The sequence below is a fragment of the Struthio camelus genome, chromosome W (assembly GCF_040807025.1).
Source record: "Struthio camelus isolate bStrCam1 chromosome W, bStrCam1.hap1, whole genome shotgun sequence".
NCBI classification, from domain to species: Eukaryota; Metazoa; Chordata; class Aves; order Struthioniformes; family Struthionidae; genus Struthio; species Struthio camelus.
Window position 1 is genome coordinate 28,940,139 of NC_090981.1, and position 17,939 is coordinate 28,958,077.

At 40.1% G+C, this 17,939-nt stretch overlaps 1 protein-coding gene across 6 annotated transcripts in view; it reads right to left on the reverse strand.

The window, feature by feature from the left end:
• The window catches only part of LOC104140171 (tyrosine-protein kinase Fer), a 179,602-nt gene extending 163,233 nt beyond the window's left edge, over window positions 1-16,369 (reverse strand). For 4 of the 6 annotated variants that reach the window (XM_068924629.1, XM_068924634.1, XM_068924633.1 and 1 more), the window contains exons 1-2: window positions 16,263-16,369; window positions 3,107-3,214 (exon numbers count right to left, since the gene is read on the reverse strand). The gene's annotated coding sequence lies outside the window, so the exon portion shown is untranslated. Of the gene's footprint in view, window positions 1-3,106; window positions 3,215-12,048; window positions 12,247-13,180; window positions 13,217-16,262 lie in introns of all 6 variants that reach the window. The other 2 variants (XM_068924630.1, XM_068924631.1) reach the window with 2 other exon arrangements.
• Window positions 16,370-17,939: the final 1,570 nt, after the last annotated feature.

Genomic DNA, 17,939 nt, shown 5'->3' on the forward strand with positions numbered 1-17,939 from the left:
ATGAGTAACCTTAATTCTAGCACATTCTGTTACAAACTTTCATCACCACATTCTAGCCAGAAATCTCACTATGGTTAGGAGCTCTGTCGAAAAAGAGCAATACTAAATAAAGGATTTGTCATTTTTAGTTGTAGTAACGATAATATTTTTACAGTTAAAGTTTAGGAACAGTCTTGGAAAAACACTAATATTTTAGCAAGATGAAGGAAAGAAAGAAAAAAATCTTAAAGCATCTACTTTTCAACGTGACTGGTGCTTCTTATTTTTTGACACCCTTTAGATCTATATCTACCTTTGCGACCAAGCTGATTTTTCTCCTACCACATACCTAAGAGTTGTGAGAAAAACTAGTATCTTTACTTTTTTAGCTTCCAGAATCACAACAGATAGGAGCTGAATCTCAGGACCAAGCCTGACCCTGTACTACTAGCAGAGTGCTGTTTTTCTTTTCTTTTACCCTAGCCTCCATCTTTTACTTGAAAAGCAAGAGGGTGAGGGATGGAGGAAGTATTCTCAGCATCTTTCAGTCAGCTTCTACTGACTATGGAGCCATAAGATCACAAAAAATCAATAGAACAGAAGATCCAATAACATTGCTCTCCAGCTTGCCAAGTCTCCCTTCAGTAAGTAAGGATTAGTTTTTTCAGCTTACATTGTGAGATGCCTGCATACATAGACAATAGCTGGCATCAATATATACGAGTATTTTTCCAGATTTGATATTCACCAGCGTACACAGATGACTTCATAGATGCCTTAGTGGGTCAGACCAATGATCCATTTAGACCAGTGCTCTGCCTCTAACCGTGGCAACAGGAGATGCTGTTTAAGGACAGTGAGCAAGCCTGTCTGCTATTCGTGGTCTGTTCCTCTTGTGCTTCCCCACAACCACAGTTACTGGATTAGGGAAGAAATATTAGTGGTTCCATTTTTTTTTTGCTTCTCAACACAGTATTATAATGGTAGTGCTGAACACGCAAGACAAAGATTCTTACCCAGATTTTGCAACCACAAACTAGAGGTAAAACTGAGAAGCGCAAAACAAAACCTAAATTCAGAAAAGATTTACTATGGAACCAGTAGGAGATAAGGAAAGGTACTTCCTACTCCAATGCAGAAAACATGGAAAAAAAAAAAAAAGAAAAAAGGCATGAAAGTAGGAAAAACCTGTTTCTCAAAAAAAAAAAAAAAAAAGAAGAACATTTTATCTTAGAGGAAAGGACAAAAAGTAGAGACTGGCATCATGCTTTAAATTAGCTAGATGAAGAACTGATGACTACCAGCACATGAAATCACAAATTACTACAGAAGAGAACCTTCAAGAATTGCTTACCCTTACTGTAAATAAGTCTTTCCTTTCATAGATGCCCACGATGTTTATTTCTTTTTCCACAAGTGAACAATGCTTGCATAATTTGACATGTCAGTGAAGTCTCAAACAGAGGTCTAGCACGTTTTGCAAAAGCAGCAAAATCCCAGTGGCACCAGACAGTGCAACTGAGTTCCAGCTAGTTTAATCTTTATTTTGAAATCAGATGTAATCTCACTATAAAATTACTGGATGTGAAAATTAGCCATCAATATTTGGTAAGTATGAACAGTTAAAATATATTCCAGAGCCAATTCTAAGAAAGTAGGACATAATTTTTTTAAGATTCCATTTCAAAATAACAAAGACAAGTAAATTACCAATGTACATTTAATAATATACTGCGAATGAGGAACCATTCCTTGAATAGTTCAGAATTTAAGTTACCAAATATGGTCTACGAGCGATCTCAATCACTACCACCAAGAGTAAGATTCCAGACTAAGCAGTGTTAAATTTTGCCAGTATGTCACTGAAAATCTTCAATAACAGTCACATAATTCTTCAGTACTGAAACAAACAGAGCCAGTATTCCAGCATTAGTAGTCTTCCTGGAATCAGCAACAACTCTGAAGAAAGTACTTTTCACATCTACATCTAATTTAAAGACTGCAACCCACCCTGGCCACATGTGAATGACCCATACTGGGTCAGATCACTGGCCCATCTAGCCTTGTATCCTGTGTCTCTGACAACCACCAAAAGCAAACGAGTAGGGAAGAATAGAGCACTTATAAAACAATACTTACTCGGAATATTCTCCTGCCCTTGCAACAACTTGTGGCTCATGGATTCTATTATATATTGCCATGAAACGTATCTGGGAATGTGACTGTTAATCTTAAAATGATGGATCCACGTGCACCAGTTGAAACTTATAGTTAATAATCTGAATGACAGCCCACATATTTAGAGCTTTCCAGGCCAAGGTAGGCAACTGATAAACCACAAACCAGAAGCAAGCCTGGCCTCCAGTTTAATTCAGAACAGGGTAGCACAGCACACCTGGACCCTCAAGAAGGAGGAATATGGAATGGGAATGGTACGCTGAGAGGATCACACTGGCTCGTGATCAACTCCTATTCTATCAAATCCCATGATCCTAAACCTACACGGGCTCCAAGTCAGCATGGTACATATTTTGCAGCCCTATTCAAAACATTCAGATTAATCAGAAAAGAGAAAAGGAAGAGGACTTGGATTCAGGAGAAACAGATGCTCAAATTCAAGGCTTTAGAACAGATTTAAACACATTTACAACAGGTGATCAATTTTCAAGACAGTCTATCTCAGTTTCTGAATATGAAGTTTACAGTAGTTATACTCCATTAAAAAAGGAAAACAATCATTCTTATCCCTTCCCCTATGCCCCAAATAAAAATTAGACTATTAAATGATTGAAATATGTAATTGAAATTGAATAATTGAAAAGATCTACTCCTGGAACGTACAAGAAAGACCATGAAACATAAGACACATACTTTAGCTATCATTTGTTTAGACTAATCACATATTCAAACTATTGTCTATATATGCATTTGATGCTAGCTGTATGAAACATCAACTGAGTTAATAAGTTCACTGAGTTAATGCTTCCATAGAGCTACTGCTAACATGTTACGTGGTAATCTAAAGGTGGCCTGATCACCTCAAAATCGGTCTGAAATACTGGTTTATCCAAGGCAAACAAGCAGCTTATTCGCAGGAAAGCATTCCTGCAAAACACAGCTCACATACCTTAACAAATTTTCTCTGAAAAACGATCCTTCGTACACTTTTCTTTATACCAGCAGCTGCTGCTTCTGACTTTCACTTTCCAGAATATTCTTTTGTTTTCTAGGAACTCTGTGAAAGAAAAAGAGATCATATATAGTTTTTTTTTTACTTTGTTCCAGCATTTACTTTACAATACGTTGCAAAAATTCAATTCTGATATGTTGCTTTGCATTTTCAGATTATTATCAGAAGATAGATTTAAAAAAAATACAGTTGGAAGGAAATAGGAAGAGCAAAGATTCCTCAAATGATTGCGAGTAGTATTATGCTATCACTTCATACACACGATTTTGAGGCTAGAAATAACTTTGCCTATACAAAACTTCTATATGGAGCTCAAGACAGTTATCTTTTAAAGTTATTGGAATTTCTTTTCTTATGATGGAGTGTATTATACCTGGAAAATCAGATAAATTCATTTATTTGTGAACATATGAATTCTGCCCTTGATAAAACGAAAAGGAAGCCAGTTAATAAGGAAAGGAGAAGCATGGGTGATTAGAAGATATTATAAGGCAAAGAAAGTTAATAGCAGTATTTTCAAAAGACTGTAAAGAAACAAGTGGCAAGTGTGAAAGTGACCATGACACTGAAATTTCTTTACAAATTCTCAAATTACTCCAATACCTTGAATAGCAAGAGGTGAGAGAGTTAAAAAGACTGCAGCACTCAAAATTCAAGCTGCAACTGGAGAACACAAATTCTGTGAAGCAAACTGAGAAATGAGGCTGGATCTTTGCAGTTCTGTTATTTTTCTTATTTTCATATACAAGCTTTGCATACTGCTTGTAGCTGCCAGCTAATCTGTATAAGCCACTTCTGGATCAATTAAGTGTTCACATACAATCTTGTACCAGTTTAAAATTAAATCTTTAGATGAGGCATTCTATATTTGTTTAGCCGTGCCTTTTAAGAAATTAAATACATTAAACAAAACTGAAAAGAGAGACAGACTCAGTGTGGAAGGGTGAAGAAAAGAGAAGTGCTTTGCAGATTTCCATTATTTAAAACAAAGCACCAGGGTTAGTTTTAGTTCCTACTCAAGCAGACATTATTTAGGATTACTTTCAGTTTACTTAGTGACATGCTAGAAACTAAGCGCTTCCTAATACAAATACAAAACCTCCACTTCTCCATGACCAAAAATAGGAAAGACTCTAAGTGATGCTTGCATTCAGTTACTTCAAGGAAACAGCAGCTATGCAGGCAAATACGAAAGGAGATAACTAACACATCAGGCTAGAAACATTACAAAATTCACCACACGTTTAATACCAGATGCACAAATTCTTGTGAGAAGTTCCAAAAATCAAAATTCAATTACATAAGAGTAAAACATTATGGTAAATTTGGTTCCAGTCCTCCCATCACAAACACAAACCAGGCAGAAACAGCAGAACACCACTAGATAGTAACAGGTTTTCCCCCCCTTTCTTAGTGTTAATGGTACTCATGAAAGCGAAAGCCCGGTTACCACCAGCACCTGAAGATTTTAAGCACATGTCAAAGAATTGCAGGTGGTTAAATGCTCCTTTCTGAAAACCCCATTTATTAACATAAATTACGGATTGGTGCCACTCAAAAAGCCCAGACAAACTGTATCTTCTGCTCTCTGCACACAGAAGAAAACCACAATGTTCTTCATTATATATCCTATTACATACGTAAGAAAAGACATTTTTGTTCGTCAATTTAAAAACAAAATGCAAAGCCAACTTCCCTTTATAATCACTTCAGTTACAGCTGCCTTTTCATATACATGTCCACATTTCCATCTGCATAGAAGTCACCAGTAGGATTTAAAAGTCCAAACCGAACACTGGTTATACAAACTCTTTCTCATACCGGAGTAATTGATGGGGTATACTAGCTAAAACAGGGAAGTACAATGAACTTTTTCCAGCAAACTATACAGCTACTTGTAAGAGAGCAATAAAACGTTACAGAACAAAATTCCTGTTGCTGTCTCCAGGCTTGAACATAGCAGAATCTCATAGTTACAGACAGCTTGCTACCTCAATGTAACCATGGTCAAAGGAATAAACTATAAGATATATTTTTTTAAAAGGGAGTTAAAAGAAGAGAAGGCTACAGGAGAAAAGCCAGACAAATTCTTGTCTTCTGAAATTACTGCTGAGGCAGTAAAAGCCAATCCCTCACCTGATCCTCTTTGTACGGGGGAATATATATGGTATTCTCTCAAGCTGAAGCACCAGTAAAGCATGTAAAAAATATCAATTGAATGATGAGGATTCACCAGAACCAGACACTATTCAATAGAAGCGTTTAAGGACCAAGGCTGAAATGGCCATTCTACTAACTCTGCACAAACTTAGGGTTAAGGTGACCTAATCAAAGACAAATGGAGTACAACATAGAGTCTGACTTCCACACTAGACAAAGTGGTTAAAACTATAATAAAAATTTTTAGACCAAAACAATGGTGGTGGTAGGGAACAACTCAGCTTTTGTACTGGAAAGTCATGCTTCCCCACTTTTCTTTGAAGGAGTCGAGGAGCAGATGGGCAAAGGTGTTACAAGTAGTAGTGAACAAAATAATTCTAAAAAGTTTCTGTTGAAGTGTCTCATGGAGAGCTCTTACAGAAATGAAGATCATGAGGATTCAGATTTCACAAAGATTCACAAGGGAGGGAGTCACAAGCCTCAGGAGAATCAGTGCTAGGACCTGTACTGCTGGTCAGAACGGCCACCTTAATATTTATCATTTCACGTATCATCTGTGCTTAAGCTTGCAAATGATACGTGATTATAATGAGTAAGTAAAACCTCATGAGACTTGATTACAGAGAGCTGCAGAAGAATACAGAGCAACAGGCATATGAAACAGCAGGTGAAATTTCACATCAATAAATCCAATATAATACATCAGGAGGGAGAATTCTAGCCACATAGCACACAGCGCTGTGTGCTAAGTTGTTTAATGCCACTCAGGAAGATGGTCTTGCATTCTCTGAACATACTTCTTTGAAAACATTTGTTCAATACTTAGCAGTGGTCAGGTTAGAAACCATCCAGAATATGAGATCTTTATGAAAGGAAGAAAGAAAATAACATGTTCTTATGGAGCTGATAAATTCATGGTTCTCTTGTATCTTTTATTTATTCTATCTCAAGAAAAACAAAGCATCAGAAAAACACGGGCAATATTGATCAGAGTATGGAACAGTTTCTGCACAAAGAAAGTGAAGAGAATTTTTTAGCTTGCAAAACAAACAACTAATGGGAAAGCCTCAGATTAAAGTATAAAAAAGTGACAGCACAAAGCGACACGATATGTCAAATGTTTGAAGCATTTCCCAGAAGAACATAGGAACACAGGAATTTTTAAAAAGTTGTTCTTAAGTAATTCTTCACCTAGTACATAATTACATGAGAGAACTCAATGGCTCAAGACATTTTTGAGGCCAAGAAATAAGCAGGTTCAAAATTATTACACAAATTCATGAAAAAAGGTCTGTTAAATACAACGCAGCTTCCATCTCGGGATGTCTCTAAGCCACAAAAGCAGGAAAGCTACGTCAGAGCAACTATCATCTCACACCTGTGGCATCTTTCCCTTTTTATCTGATAGTAGCCAGCAGCAGAAACACAATATTGAGCTAGACAGACTTCACTTGATTGCACACAGCATTCCTCACAGTACGCTCTCATTCTCTTACCCTGCAGCTGTATGAAGACAAGGATTTTTCCAGCACCTCTTGCAGTTGCGGTCTTATTAAAAATACATGAGAATAAGAAACAGTGAACTCCATCAAAGAATAGGATGTATAGTCATCAGTACTACAAAAACAAAATCTAAACCAGATAAAAGCCCAGGAAATAACCTTTAGACTCTCTGTTTAGAAGTAAATGGTTGGAGCTATATCACCTTTCCTTCCTTTTTTTCGGATGCACCGGGTTTTCATTGACCTGTTGGAATTTTCTTCACACATGCAAATGAAAGTAATAGATGCGATAAAAGTAATTTACTAAGAGATTCACAAATAAAAAACTGCACATGACCTAAAGACTCCATCTAATTCCTTTTCCTACAACCAAAGAGCCACATATACCTGCCTGGGGCAGGAAGATTTATGTCAAGCCTCAATCTTCTCAGTCTGACCTAGTATTCCACTGCCCTTAGCATTTGAAAGCATCTCCTGATGCCCAAATTTTATCTTCAGGTAAGTAAATCTATGCTCCAGGTAAAACCCCTTACTGAAGAACAGTGAGAATGGAGTATCCCCTTTTTTGCTGAAGCAATCCCAATTCTTTTAATCTTTCATTTAAGATCATTATATTCTAGACAATTGCTGTCCTCTGAACTCTGAACAGTCGTTCCCCATCTCTCTTGGGATTCCGAGCCTAGAAGAGTGGCGGACTGGAGGATCTACCAACTCTGAGAAGAGCAGAGATTACCATAAGTGTCTTTTAAGTGCTTGTCTAAGTACATTGACCTTTTCCACAACAGCATGATATTAAGTCTTTCTTTCTTTGTGATCCACAAATCCCCGGTCCTTTTCTACAGGACTGCTCCCTAGCCTGTTATTTCCCTATCTTGTATCTGTGCAAGTCCTGCCTACAGGTAACACGCTGTAGTTGTGCTTACTGAACTACACCCTACTTTATTATAGATGATGTCTCCAATTTGTCAAGATTCTTCCAAATTTGAATCTCATTCTCCACCACGCTTGCAGTCACTCCCAGCCTCCTATTGTCCGCAAACTTTCTCAGCATGGTCTTTATTTTGTCATCTTAGGTCTCTTGCGAAAACAATGCAATGCTAAGAGATGTAGGCAATCCCCCAGCATTTTGGTAGTGAAGCATGTGGCATGTGCTCTTCTTTGGGTGTTGTTACCCAACCAGTTTTGTATCCCCATCCTGTAGCAGATTCTCACAGACACAGATAAATAGCAAGGCTCAAGACTGCATTTCATCAGGCAGAAGAGTAGAAGAAAGTGAAGGCAGTGACAGGTTAACAACAGCAGAGTTAGGATGGCTGCCACAAGGCATATTTTGCCACTGTGTCTCAGGACTCAGCGCAGCACCCAAGTTCAGCTCAGAAAAAGTGAGTACCACGTGTTAGAAAATAATACGCGCATCCACATCTCATTTAAAAACTGAATATGCACCCAGTTTCTTTCTTACCTTCCAGGTGCTTACAGATAAAGATTTGGATTTTTCCAGGAATTAATAATAATAGTTAATTAAGCTCCAGGCTATAAATAAAACTGAAGAAAAGTAAGGCCTTGATAAAGACAGAGGATCTGACTGATGAACTTTCATTGAACTCTGAATTCTGCACTTCTGTAGTGCTTGTTCACCCCCATGCTTCATGTTAATGGAAGAATAGATTGAACACACTGAGGCGGATAAAAATGATTGTAAGTTAGCAGACATTATGCTCAAATGTCTCCAGTGCTCTCTGCGCTATTTTTCTTTCCACAGCCATATTCTTATGGTGTTCCTTCTATCATAGCTAAAACATACCTTCCAAAACTGCAATGGGTAGTTTCCATAATTTCTGAGGAACAACTCCAGATTGTCAGACAGACTATTTTATTCTCAAGTGTTTCAGAGACTGCAAAAATGTCAATACTGCTGTACAGGTATCACTGCCCCATCTTTCCAAGCAGTACTAATCCAAACTAAGTACTAAACTCTCTCAACTTTTTCTACAGGTATATGAATACATATGAATATATAAGCTGCATATGAAGACCAAGGCATAGTCAAAACCACGATTTATTGTAGCAGGAAAGACTCTCATATGCCACCATGGACTAACACCAAGCTAATTTCCTCTTCTCTTCTTAGAGCTTCTCCAAAACTCATCTAATGGCTGCATGTTTCAACTCTGAAAATCGAATACTAGAAGAAGCTTCTTCCAGAACCACTGTGTTAAATGTGGAAATTTAAGAACCGCTACAGAGTACCTGCAATCCACAGGACATGCAAAATACTTTTAAAGGACTAGAAGCATTTTCATTTTTCTACTGGCCCCACATCAGCTAGAATTTCTCTCCTGTTGTCCAAACAATTACATTAAAAAGCAGTCATTAGTGTGTAACATATGATCATATTGGTCTCTTCAGGAGAAAAATAGTCCAGTTCCAAGTATTTATCACTCTGAAAAGAAACTCAAAGAGCAGCCAGGTTGTTTCTTTTTCTTTCCTCCTTCATTAAACTAATCACATCCTTCTGCTTCATTAAACTCTGCTCAGTTAACTCATTGTTCATTCAGTCTTCTTGAGGTCACTTACTTCCTTGACATCATTATGTCATATTTAATGTAATTCTACTACATTGTAGGTCTATCTAGAAAACTAGCGACTGTTTCCCCATAAGGAACAGAGTCCTGACCTCCTCACTCCCACTAGCTGATGTTCCAAACTGCTGCATTGCAGGAAATATAAAATATAACGTGATTCAGTGTTGCCTGAAGTTTGTATTTGTCTTTCCTGAGCTGAGTGACTTTTCCCCAACATGCTCCTCATCTGAAAAGACATATTCATTGAGATTACTTTCTTTTAAATGGGATAAAGTAATTCCCACTATAAAACTACAAGCACCAATAAGACTAGAACGAGGATTTGCACCATCTCAAAAAACTTTCTTGGAATGCAAAATCAGGTGCTCAACAAATTTCAACACATTTGTGTTTTGAGAGAGAACTTTTCAAGATACATGAGAAAACCTACCCGTCTTCTTAGATCCAGTCAGTTCTGTTTGGATATCAGCAGCCTTCCCAGTTACAAAGAATGCTTTCTCTAAAAGGCATTATTTTCATTTGCAAAGATATAAATGGAACAAGCTCTAATTAACATATATTCTAACAGGTAGCTAAAAGTTGTGGATGTTTTACTTTTCAGCTCTCTGGAAAAATGGTGCTCAAGTGCAAATGAGAGAAATTGTACTTCTGTATTTGCAGTTTTCAGGACATGGAGCCAGAAGTAAAGAGATTCTTCATATGGACTTTTATTTACACGCATAAGAGTAAGCCTAATTTAACTTGATCACAACAGGCACTACTTTCTTTCTCGCTCTCTTTTTTTTTTTTTTTTTTTTTTAAAAACTTCAGTCTTTCATTCAGCATGATATCACAGGTATTCTTTCCAGAAATCATGCAAGCAGCTAACTTTTCATTCATGAGACTAACATTCTTTAGTACGTAACACTATTCACAGATATTCTTGGGAAAAAAAGCTTTTGAATGATAAGACTGTTTGTATTGTAGGCAAGAATTATTTAAATCCCTCTGGGAATCCTTGCTTTACTGTACTCGGAGACACTTGAAGGGAATTTGACTAATTGCATCTTTAACCTTGAAATCCCCACTTAATTTCAGAAAAATAATGTAGGAAGACACAAGCAGATGTCTCTTAACATTTCATTTTTAGAACAGGAAGGCTTAATCCCCACTTTGGAAACAGCTAAGTCTGTAACGTGTTTGTGGACCACACTGCAGACACATTGCAGAATCATTTGGAAGATTACTTAAGATAGATGTCAACCAAGTATAGTAATCTAGCAGCTTCAGATTTACTAACCACATCCACAGGTTAGAGTTTTCCTGCTCAAATTTCAACATTTACTCACTCTAAAGAGGCAGACTTGGATATAAAAAGGTCTTCCTGTATCTTTGTTATAGATCTTTACAATTCTTTGCTTTTGCAATTGTGCACTTCGCTGCTAACTTTTTTTTTTTGTACTTGGCAAACCAGATACTTCTATTTATTCGGTGAACTGAAGTTACCATACCTCCTGAACTAGCAAGCAAACGTATCACAGAAATGATGAAAAAGAGTCTTCTCTTTGGACAAAATATGCCATTCATGGTTTCAACATGCGAACAACACACACCAACAATAAACAAGTATATGTTTCTCTGCTTCCATGCTTTTTATCTTTTAATCAGTAAAATTTCAAAACAAAACAATGCATAAAGGGTGCTCCAGAGTTGTATGATTTTCCTTAAAATTGGCTACAAAAGTATTTCTCACAACATCTTGCTGAAGGCACAGGACAAATGTTTTTAAAAATCGTTATTTATTCACAGTACTTGCTATCATTGTTCAAGCTGTCACATTTAAAAACTTGGCCACTTCATTTCACTACATCCCAGATCTGGAACTCTTGAAACTTCCCCAGGATACTAGAAGTCAAGATACTATTAGGAATTCATACACTTTTCAATGCAGAAACTACCACTTGGAAATCAAATGCTATCTCAAGGAAACCCAAAACACTAAAAAAAGAAAAACAAACAAACAAACAAAACGATAGCTTTTGGGTAACACACAAAAGCTATATTTTAACAGACAAACTGGCAGTATACCCCTACCTACTAGAGTTTAGCAAACTTTCAGGATTTAATAGCAAATATGACAAGTTTTAGGTATTCAAAGTTTAGCAAGGTTCATCTTAATATCGTGTTCTTATTTGCTGATAGGTTCCCCCAGGGTGAAATCTGTGGTTTGCTAGGAGAATCTCACCAGCTGAGCCATTTTTAATATATTATTTGTATTACAGCACCAAATAAGCAACAAACTTAGTCCTGCCTGTATTAAAACATAGGTAATGACCTATGCCCCATCCCTCAGGTCTGTTTCATGCAGAGAAAAACAACTTCTTATTGCCATTCTTAGTTGAAACAGCAAACACTCTAAACACAATCACACTGCCAATGTATGGAATAAGATTTCCCAAATTTTTTTTTTTTGAAGAAAAAGTTATCTACAGACAGAGCTAGAAAAAACACAACAAAGCTGACCAATCAAGTAGTGAAATTAACAGATTCACAAATTGAGGACAAAAACCTAAATTCTACTCTCTTCGAAATATTATGTGATCATGCAATTACTTCCATACTACTTTTCTCCATAAACGCCCGACTCATTTACCAGAGGATGGAAGACTCTGGGTTGACTCAGCATTCCATCCGAGGGGCTCCTCTTCACAACTCATCACACTCATTGCCACAGTCGTACATCTTCCAGGTTCTGAACAGGCAACTTCAGGGAACAAAGGCCTCGTGATAAATGCAGTTCAATACTATTCTGGAATCTGTTTTTGCTTCTGCCATAGATTTCTTGCATAATCTGCAGTAAATCACAAACTTTTCACAGGTTGTCCCTTCTTAACGGGTACTTGATTTTTCCTTAGGTCTTTATCATTATTTATTTTGATACTTAATTTCTTAATGTTTTAGTTCCTCATATTAACATAAACAGCTTCCAAACCCATAATATGAAAAAGGGTTGGGAAGCATTAAGATTGAATGATGAAAGTAACATAAGAGTTTGTGAAAGAATCATCTTTAGATCAAAATTTGAATACCTTACAGAAAAGTGTGTAGCATATGATAAAATATCAAGTAGTTACTTAAAGTATTTTAATTACTGGCACTTATGACAGGGATTCCAAGTGTACAGCAATACTGTGCAAGCAATATCACAAAGCATATCTGAAGGCCAGATTAAGACTGTACAGGCAATCTTCATTTCATTTTTTCCCTTATCAGTCACAAGTCTGATGGGATAATCTTAATGCAGAAATGCGTCACGGAAATATTTCACGGTATACTACTAGAGCTATTACTGTATATTCATCCAAATAGGAAAATAAATTCAAGACTTCGCTCAGGTAGTAACTTTCCCCGCAGCAGAAAGGAAAAGCAATCGAATTAGAAAGCCTAACGAAAGATCCTCGCTGCTCAAGGCACAAGTTGACAACATAGAGAAGATACAGCAACCGGAGCAAGGTTCTTGGAAGCCAATTAATAAATTTCAAAGATTAGGAATTCTGACAACCTAGTGCAACCAGCAAGAGAGCTGTCACTGAACCACAATACAGTTATAGCAGTGTATGGACACAACTCTTCATACTCATATTACTGGTACATGTGTAATAAGCTGGTTAGTAACAAGTTCAGATGTGAGAAAGTGAGTTAGAAATTGTTTGCAGTTAAATAGTTCAGCGTTTTCCTGTTAGCATAAAAAGGTGGCAATACAAAGGAAACTGGTGACTACATACCATGTGGTGACTCAAGATCCAAAGTAGAACAACCACCTTATAAAGCACAATATGAGCACTCAGGTTAGTAACAACCTTAAGCCTTAATTTACCAGGAATTTATTTCATCATCATCAGAAAAACAAAGGACTGAAAAAATCCGTGCTGCTTCAGATTCCTTGCATTTGCAACCTACCTGAACTTTGCATTTAAATCTTCATTAAGAATTAAAAAATTTTTGAAGTCATCCCCTCAAATACAATTTCATGATATAAAAATTTAAAAAAAAACAAAAAAACCCAAACCAAAAAAGCCATTTTAGAAGCACTCTTGCTGCTTTCTAAGAACTACCTCTAAAACTTTCTATACACTGTGTACCACCATGCACATGTAGCTTTTGAAACAGAAGTTAACCATCTTCTCTCAAACTCTGGAAACACAGATAAGATTTCCATTGCTTATTAACAGACGTTTCCAAAATAAATCTGCAGAAATGCTGCAGTGACCTAATGCAAACATTATACAGCAGAAACTTGCAGTATATTTACATACATAATATTTTAAATCTTTCTACTCCTTAATAAAGTGGTGAATACTCAACAATTCCCAAGTCTATTCTTCCTGCATAATAATCCTCCCAGCTTAAGTTTCCTAAATCCATTTTTTTAGAATGCAAATACATCAACACCGTAATTATGATAGTATTAAGTGGAAAGTCTTTTTTATCTTAAGATAAAAGCACACATGCAGTTTACTTTCTGCTGGAATGAACTGAAGCTCTCCTCTTTCCTCTTGCTGCTCCTCCCCCGCCCCCCAAGCAAAAGAATCCCCTTTCCTTTTCCTAGACCCACTTCCCACACACTGAAAAAAAACTCCTCCCTGTGAAGTGATGACCTCATGCAGCTAGCCCATCTCCTTGTATGGAGCAACTCTGGGCTGCCTGCCAGCTTTCTCTGCCTTCAGGCTGACAAGGCAACATACCTTCCTTCACCCAGCTGGTTCCCAGCTCCCAGAACATCCAGAAGCAGCAGCAAGTGGACAAGGCAGCGTGGACAGGAGGAGAGGTTCTCAACATGGATAAAATACAGACCACTATAAACCCACCTCAGGCAACAGTGTGAGATGAGTCTACTTCGTGCTACCTCTCCTCTGTATTCTATAAAGTACTAAACTGAATTTAGAACATTTTCAAGTACAGAAACAGTAAATCCTATATTACTTAAGTGCAACTCAGGGGAGCTTACTCTTGCTACCCACGTTAAAGCTCCTTATCCCAGTGAAGCAAATGTTCTCTCTCTTACAGAAGACCCACTCTAATCATCCTTTATACCACTCTACTTTTAAATCCTCCCATCTCTCCTTCAGCCTGTCTTTACTTTGAAGTGTCTCATTAAAGTGTTTTTTAATGATCATTTTATACATTGAGAATTCAAGTATCAACTGAAGAACCACCTTCCTTTGAATGATTCAGTTGTGACAAAAAAGTTATAGCTGCAGAAAAGCAGGAAAGGATCTTGGTGATAATTAGCATAGCTTTTGCTCAGTGAAAAAGTAACCTGGTACATACTAGGCTTGATTCTTTGCTTCAAAGTAGTATCCCCAAAGCTCAACTCTTTTGGGGTTAACATTCCATAATGTCTACTCTAAATGCATAACAATACTGATAAACTGCTAGAACACATTAAAAAGGAATTTACAAGAGGAGAAACATACAACACATACAGGTTATAAGCTGCTCAGAAGTATGAGCTTTCCACCTTCTTGAGTTTTCCCAAAGCAGGCACATACACGCAGCAAAGTCTATCAGTCATCTTTTCCGCAATTACATCTTTATTATATACAACTCAGTATGTACAATAATAAAGATAGAATAATATTCAGTTAATACTTTTGGTCCTAAATCAAAAAGGTCCAGGTGCTGCCAAGGTTTTTCTTACACCGCTAGTTATTAAAAGAAGTTGCATTAAGATACAGAGCAGAACATACAACTCACTTTGTGCAGGTTTGCTACAAAGTGGAAACAAGTTATGTCAAGTATTGGGGAGATACTGCTTCTTTCTGGCTCTGTTTAGAAAAAACAGAAAACAGGTTGGCTTGTTTCACAGAATACACAAATCCCAGATGCACACATGGGATGTGTATGTGCATGTACATATAAACAAAACAAAAACATGTTCCAATACAGAAAGGGATCTTTAATGCCTCTGAATATCTTTTGCCTGCACATACTAAATATATACGCATTCAGCATCCTTCGATATCAAACCCGTGAACAGAAACAGCACATTTACTTATACCGGATTCAAAAAAAGGCACACAAAAAGAAAGGCAGTAGAGTAACACCACAAAGTCCTTATCTGTGCAGCCTCCAGACCCAACATATCCGAAGTTAAAAAAGTCTCTAAGTTGTATAGCATTACTATAGGAAAAACAGGGGCTTATTTTCCATTTATTTGGAGCGCAAAGGTTCAAGGGGGCACACTGGGGCTTCCCCGCTGCTCCCCCGCAGCGGTTACAGTCCGGCCAGCGTGCCTTGGTGCACTAGCAGCACAACAAGGGAGCCTCCGCTCAGGCCGGGCAACCCGGACACCGCCGGGGGCGGGCGCGGCGGGAGCCGGACTGACTCGGCCCTTTCTCTCCCTTTGCCCCGGGGAGGCCGCCGAGCCCGGACGTCCCGGCCCGGGGCCCGCCCCGACCCAACGCGCGGGGGCCCCGCGCCCCGGCCGGGCCCGGCGGCAGCCCCCGGGGCGGGGATCCACTCCCGCCCGCGCTGCCTCCCCCGCCGGGGCGGAGCCGCCATCGCCGCCGCCGCCGGGCGAGCCCCGCGCCCCGACCGCTCCCTGCGCCGCCGCCGCGGGGGCCTCCGGCTGCCGCTGCCGCTCCCTCAGGGGGGAGCGCGAGCGGCGCCGGCGTCCGCCCCGCCCCGCCCGCAGGTAAAGCGGCGCGCGGGGCCTACGCGCCCGCCGCCAAGGCCGCCTCGCGGGCGGGCAGCGCGCGGGGGGGGGAAAGGGGGGCGGCGCGGGCGGGCCGCCCCCGGCCGCGGCGCGGCTGCTGGGACGCCGGCACCGTCGGCGGCGCCGCGCCGCGCACAGCACCTACCTACCTGACAAGCCGAGCCCCTCCGCCACGGCGGGCGTCACGGCCCCACCAGCGTCACGTGCGCCGCACCGGCGAATCGCGCCGGCCTCCCTTCTCCTCGCCAACCAATCCGTGCGCTCACCGCCCCCTAGTGACGATCCGCGGCTGGCAGCCAGTCAGCGAGCGGCTAGGCGCTACTGCTCCCGCCCCCTGGCTGGGAGGGAGCGACGCGATTGGTGGGAGCGGGGGCGGGGCGGGGTGGTGGGGCTAAAGGCCCGCTCGGCCGCGCGCTCGTGCTAGGGGGAGGTCGGGCAGCAGGCGCCGCCCTCTGCCTTCCCGCGTGCGGCCTGGGGCGCGAGGCCACCCCTTGCGAGCGCTGGCGGCGCTTGGTGTAACCGTTAGTAGCGGCGAGGGCGCTCGAGCGGGAACTGGCCGCTGCGGTCCCCCCTGCCCCCCGCGGCGAGGCGGCGGCCGGCCGCGGGCCGTATCCAAGGCAATAAGCGCTCTGACGGGAGGCGAGTGTCAGAAGTACGCGTATCATATACCCCGTGCCGCGATCTGAGGGGGAGCAGCTGAAGTGAAGCCTGCTGGTGTTGCTGATGTGCCCCGGCAGCCCCGGGAAACCTGCTGCGCACCCCCGCTCTCACAGCTGCATGTCTGCCCAATGAGAAGTAAACAGTGCCCCTCCAAAAAGACCTTCTTTTCACACAGTGTAATAAAGCCCAAGTATGTTAGTTTCCTGCCGCTAAATTTTCCCAACCCTTTTTGATTTAAAAGCTACACTTAAGATATCTTAGAGTTTGAACAGAAGCATATATAATTCTTTCATCCCTTGTACCATGTATTTTCTCTAGTGGGCAATCACAGCCTGTTTTCTTCTACTTTTATGTTCAGCAGCTGGCCCTGATGGGACTCCAGCTGCGCAGTGTAAGTGTAACACAGAAGCCTTGGAATGATTTATGCTTAAACCAAATTATCTTGTTGACTAAGTAGCATAAGTGGTGTACATAGTGCACTGTGGCAGTGACTAGAATCACATGAAGATTGTGAATGGAGAACCTCGTCTTCCAGTATAAAAAAACTGGCTTCCTGAGAGACCATCCTTCCTGACCTTATAAGCCACATAAGAAAATCCTCACATGGCCAAGAGCCACAAAACGCACACCACATGCCTCATGGCTGAGAGTAGGAGAAACTCCAAGAGCAGTTCAGAGGACTAGAGATGACTAGCTCCCAGCACTGCTGTGTGGGTTGGGAATGGATCTGTAGCTGGGTGTCAACCTCAGCAGCTACTGCTGATTCTCTTCTTTCCATAGACAGAAATGCATGATTTCCAGCAACTGTCAGAGGCTGATTCCCCTCTACAACAGTTCAAGTGTAGGCATGACTCTTGAGATGCTCAGAAGCCACATGAGACGAAAAGTTGAAAGGCTGCCATGCTTACTGCAATCACTGGATCAGATTCATATGGACAAATATTCCTAAAACTTCTCAGAAAAAAAAAAGCAATGTGTGAAAATTAGTGCTGAATACAAACAAGAAGTTATCTGTGCATTGAAAAGTGCTCTTAAAATCTACCACTGCTGAAACCCAACGCACCACCTTTTTTTACTAATGGTAATTATTAGCTGTCTTTTCAATTTCTTTAATCACTTTTGACATTTCCAAAATTTCTCAGAAATGTTTTTTATCTTGTTTTTAG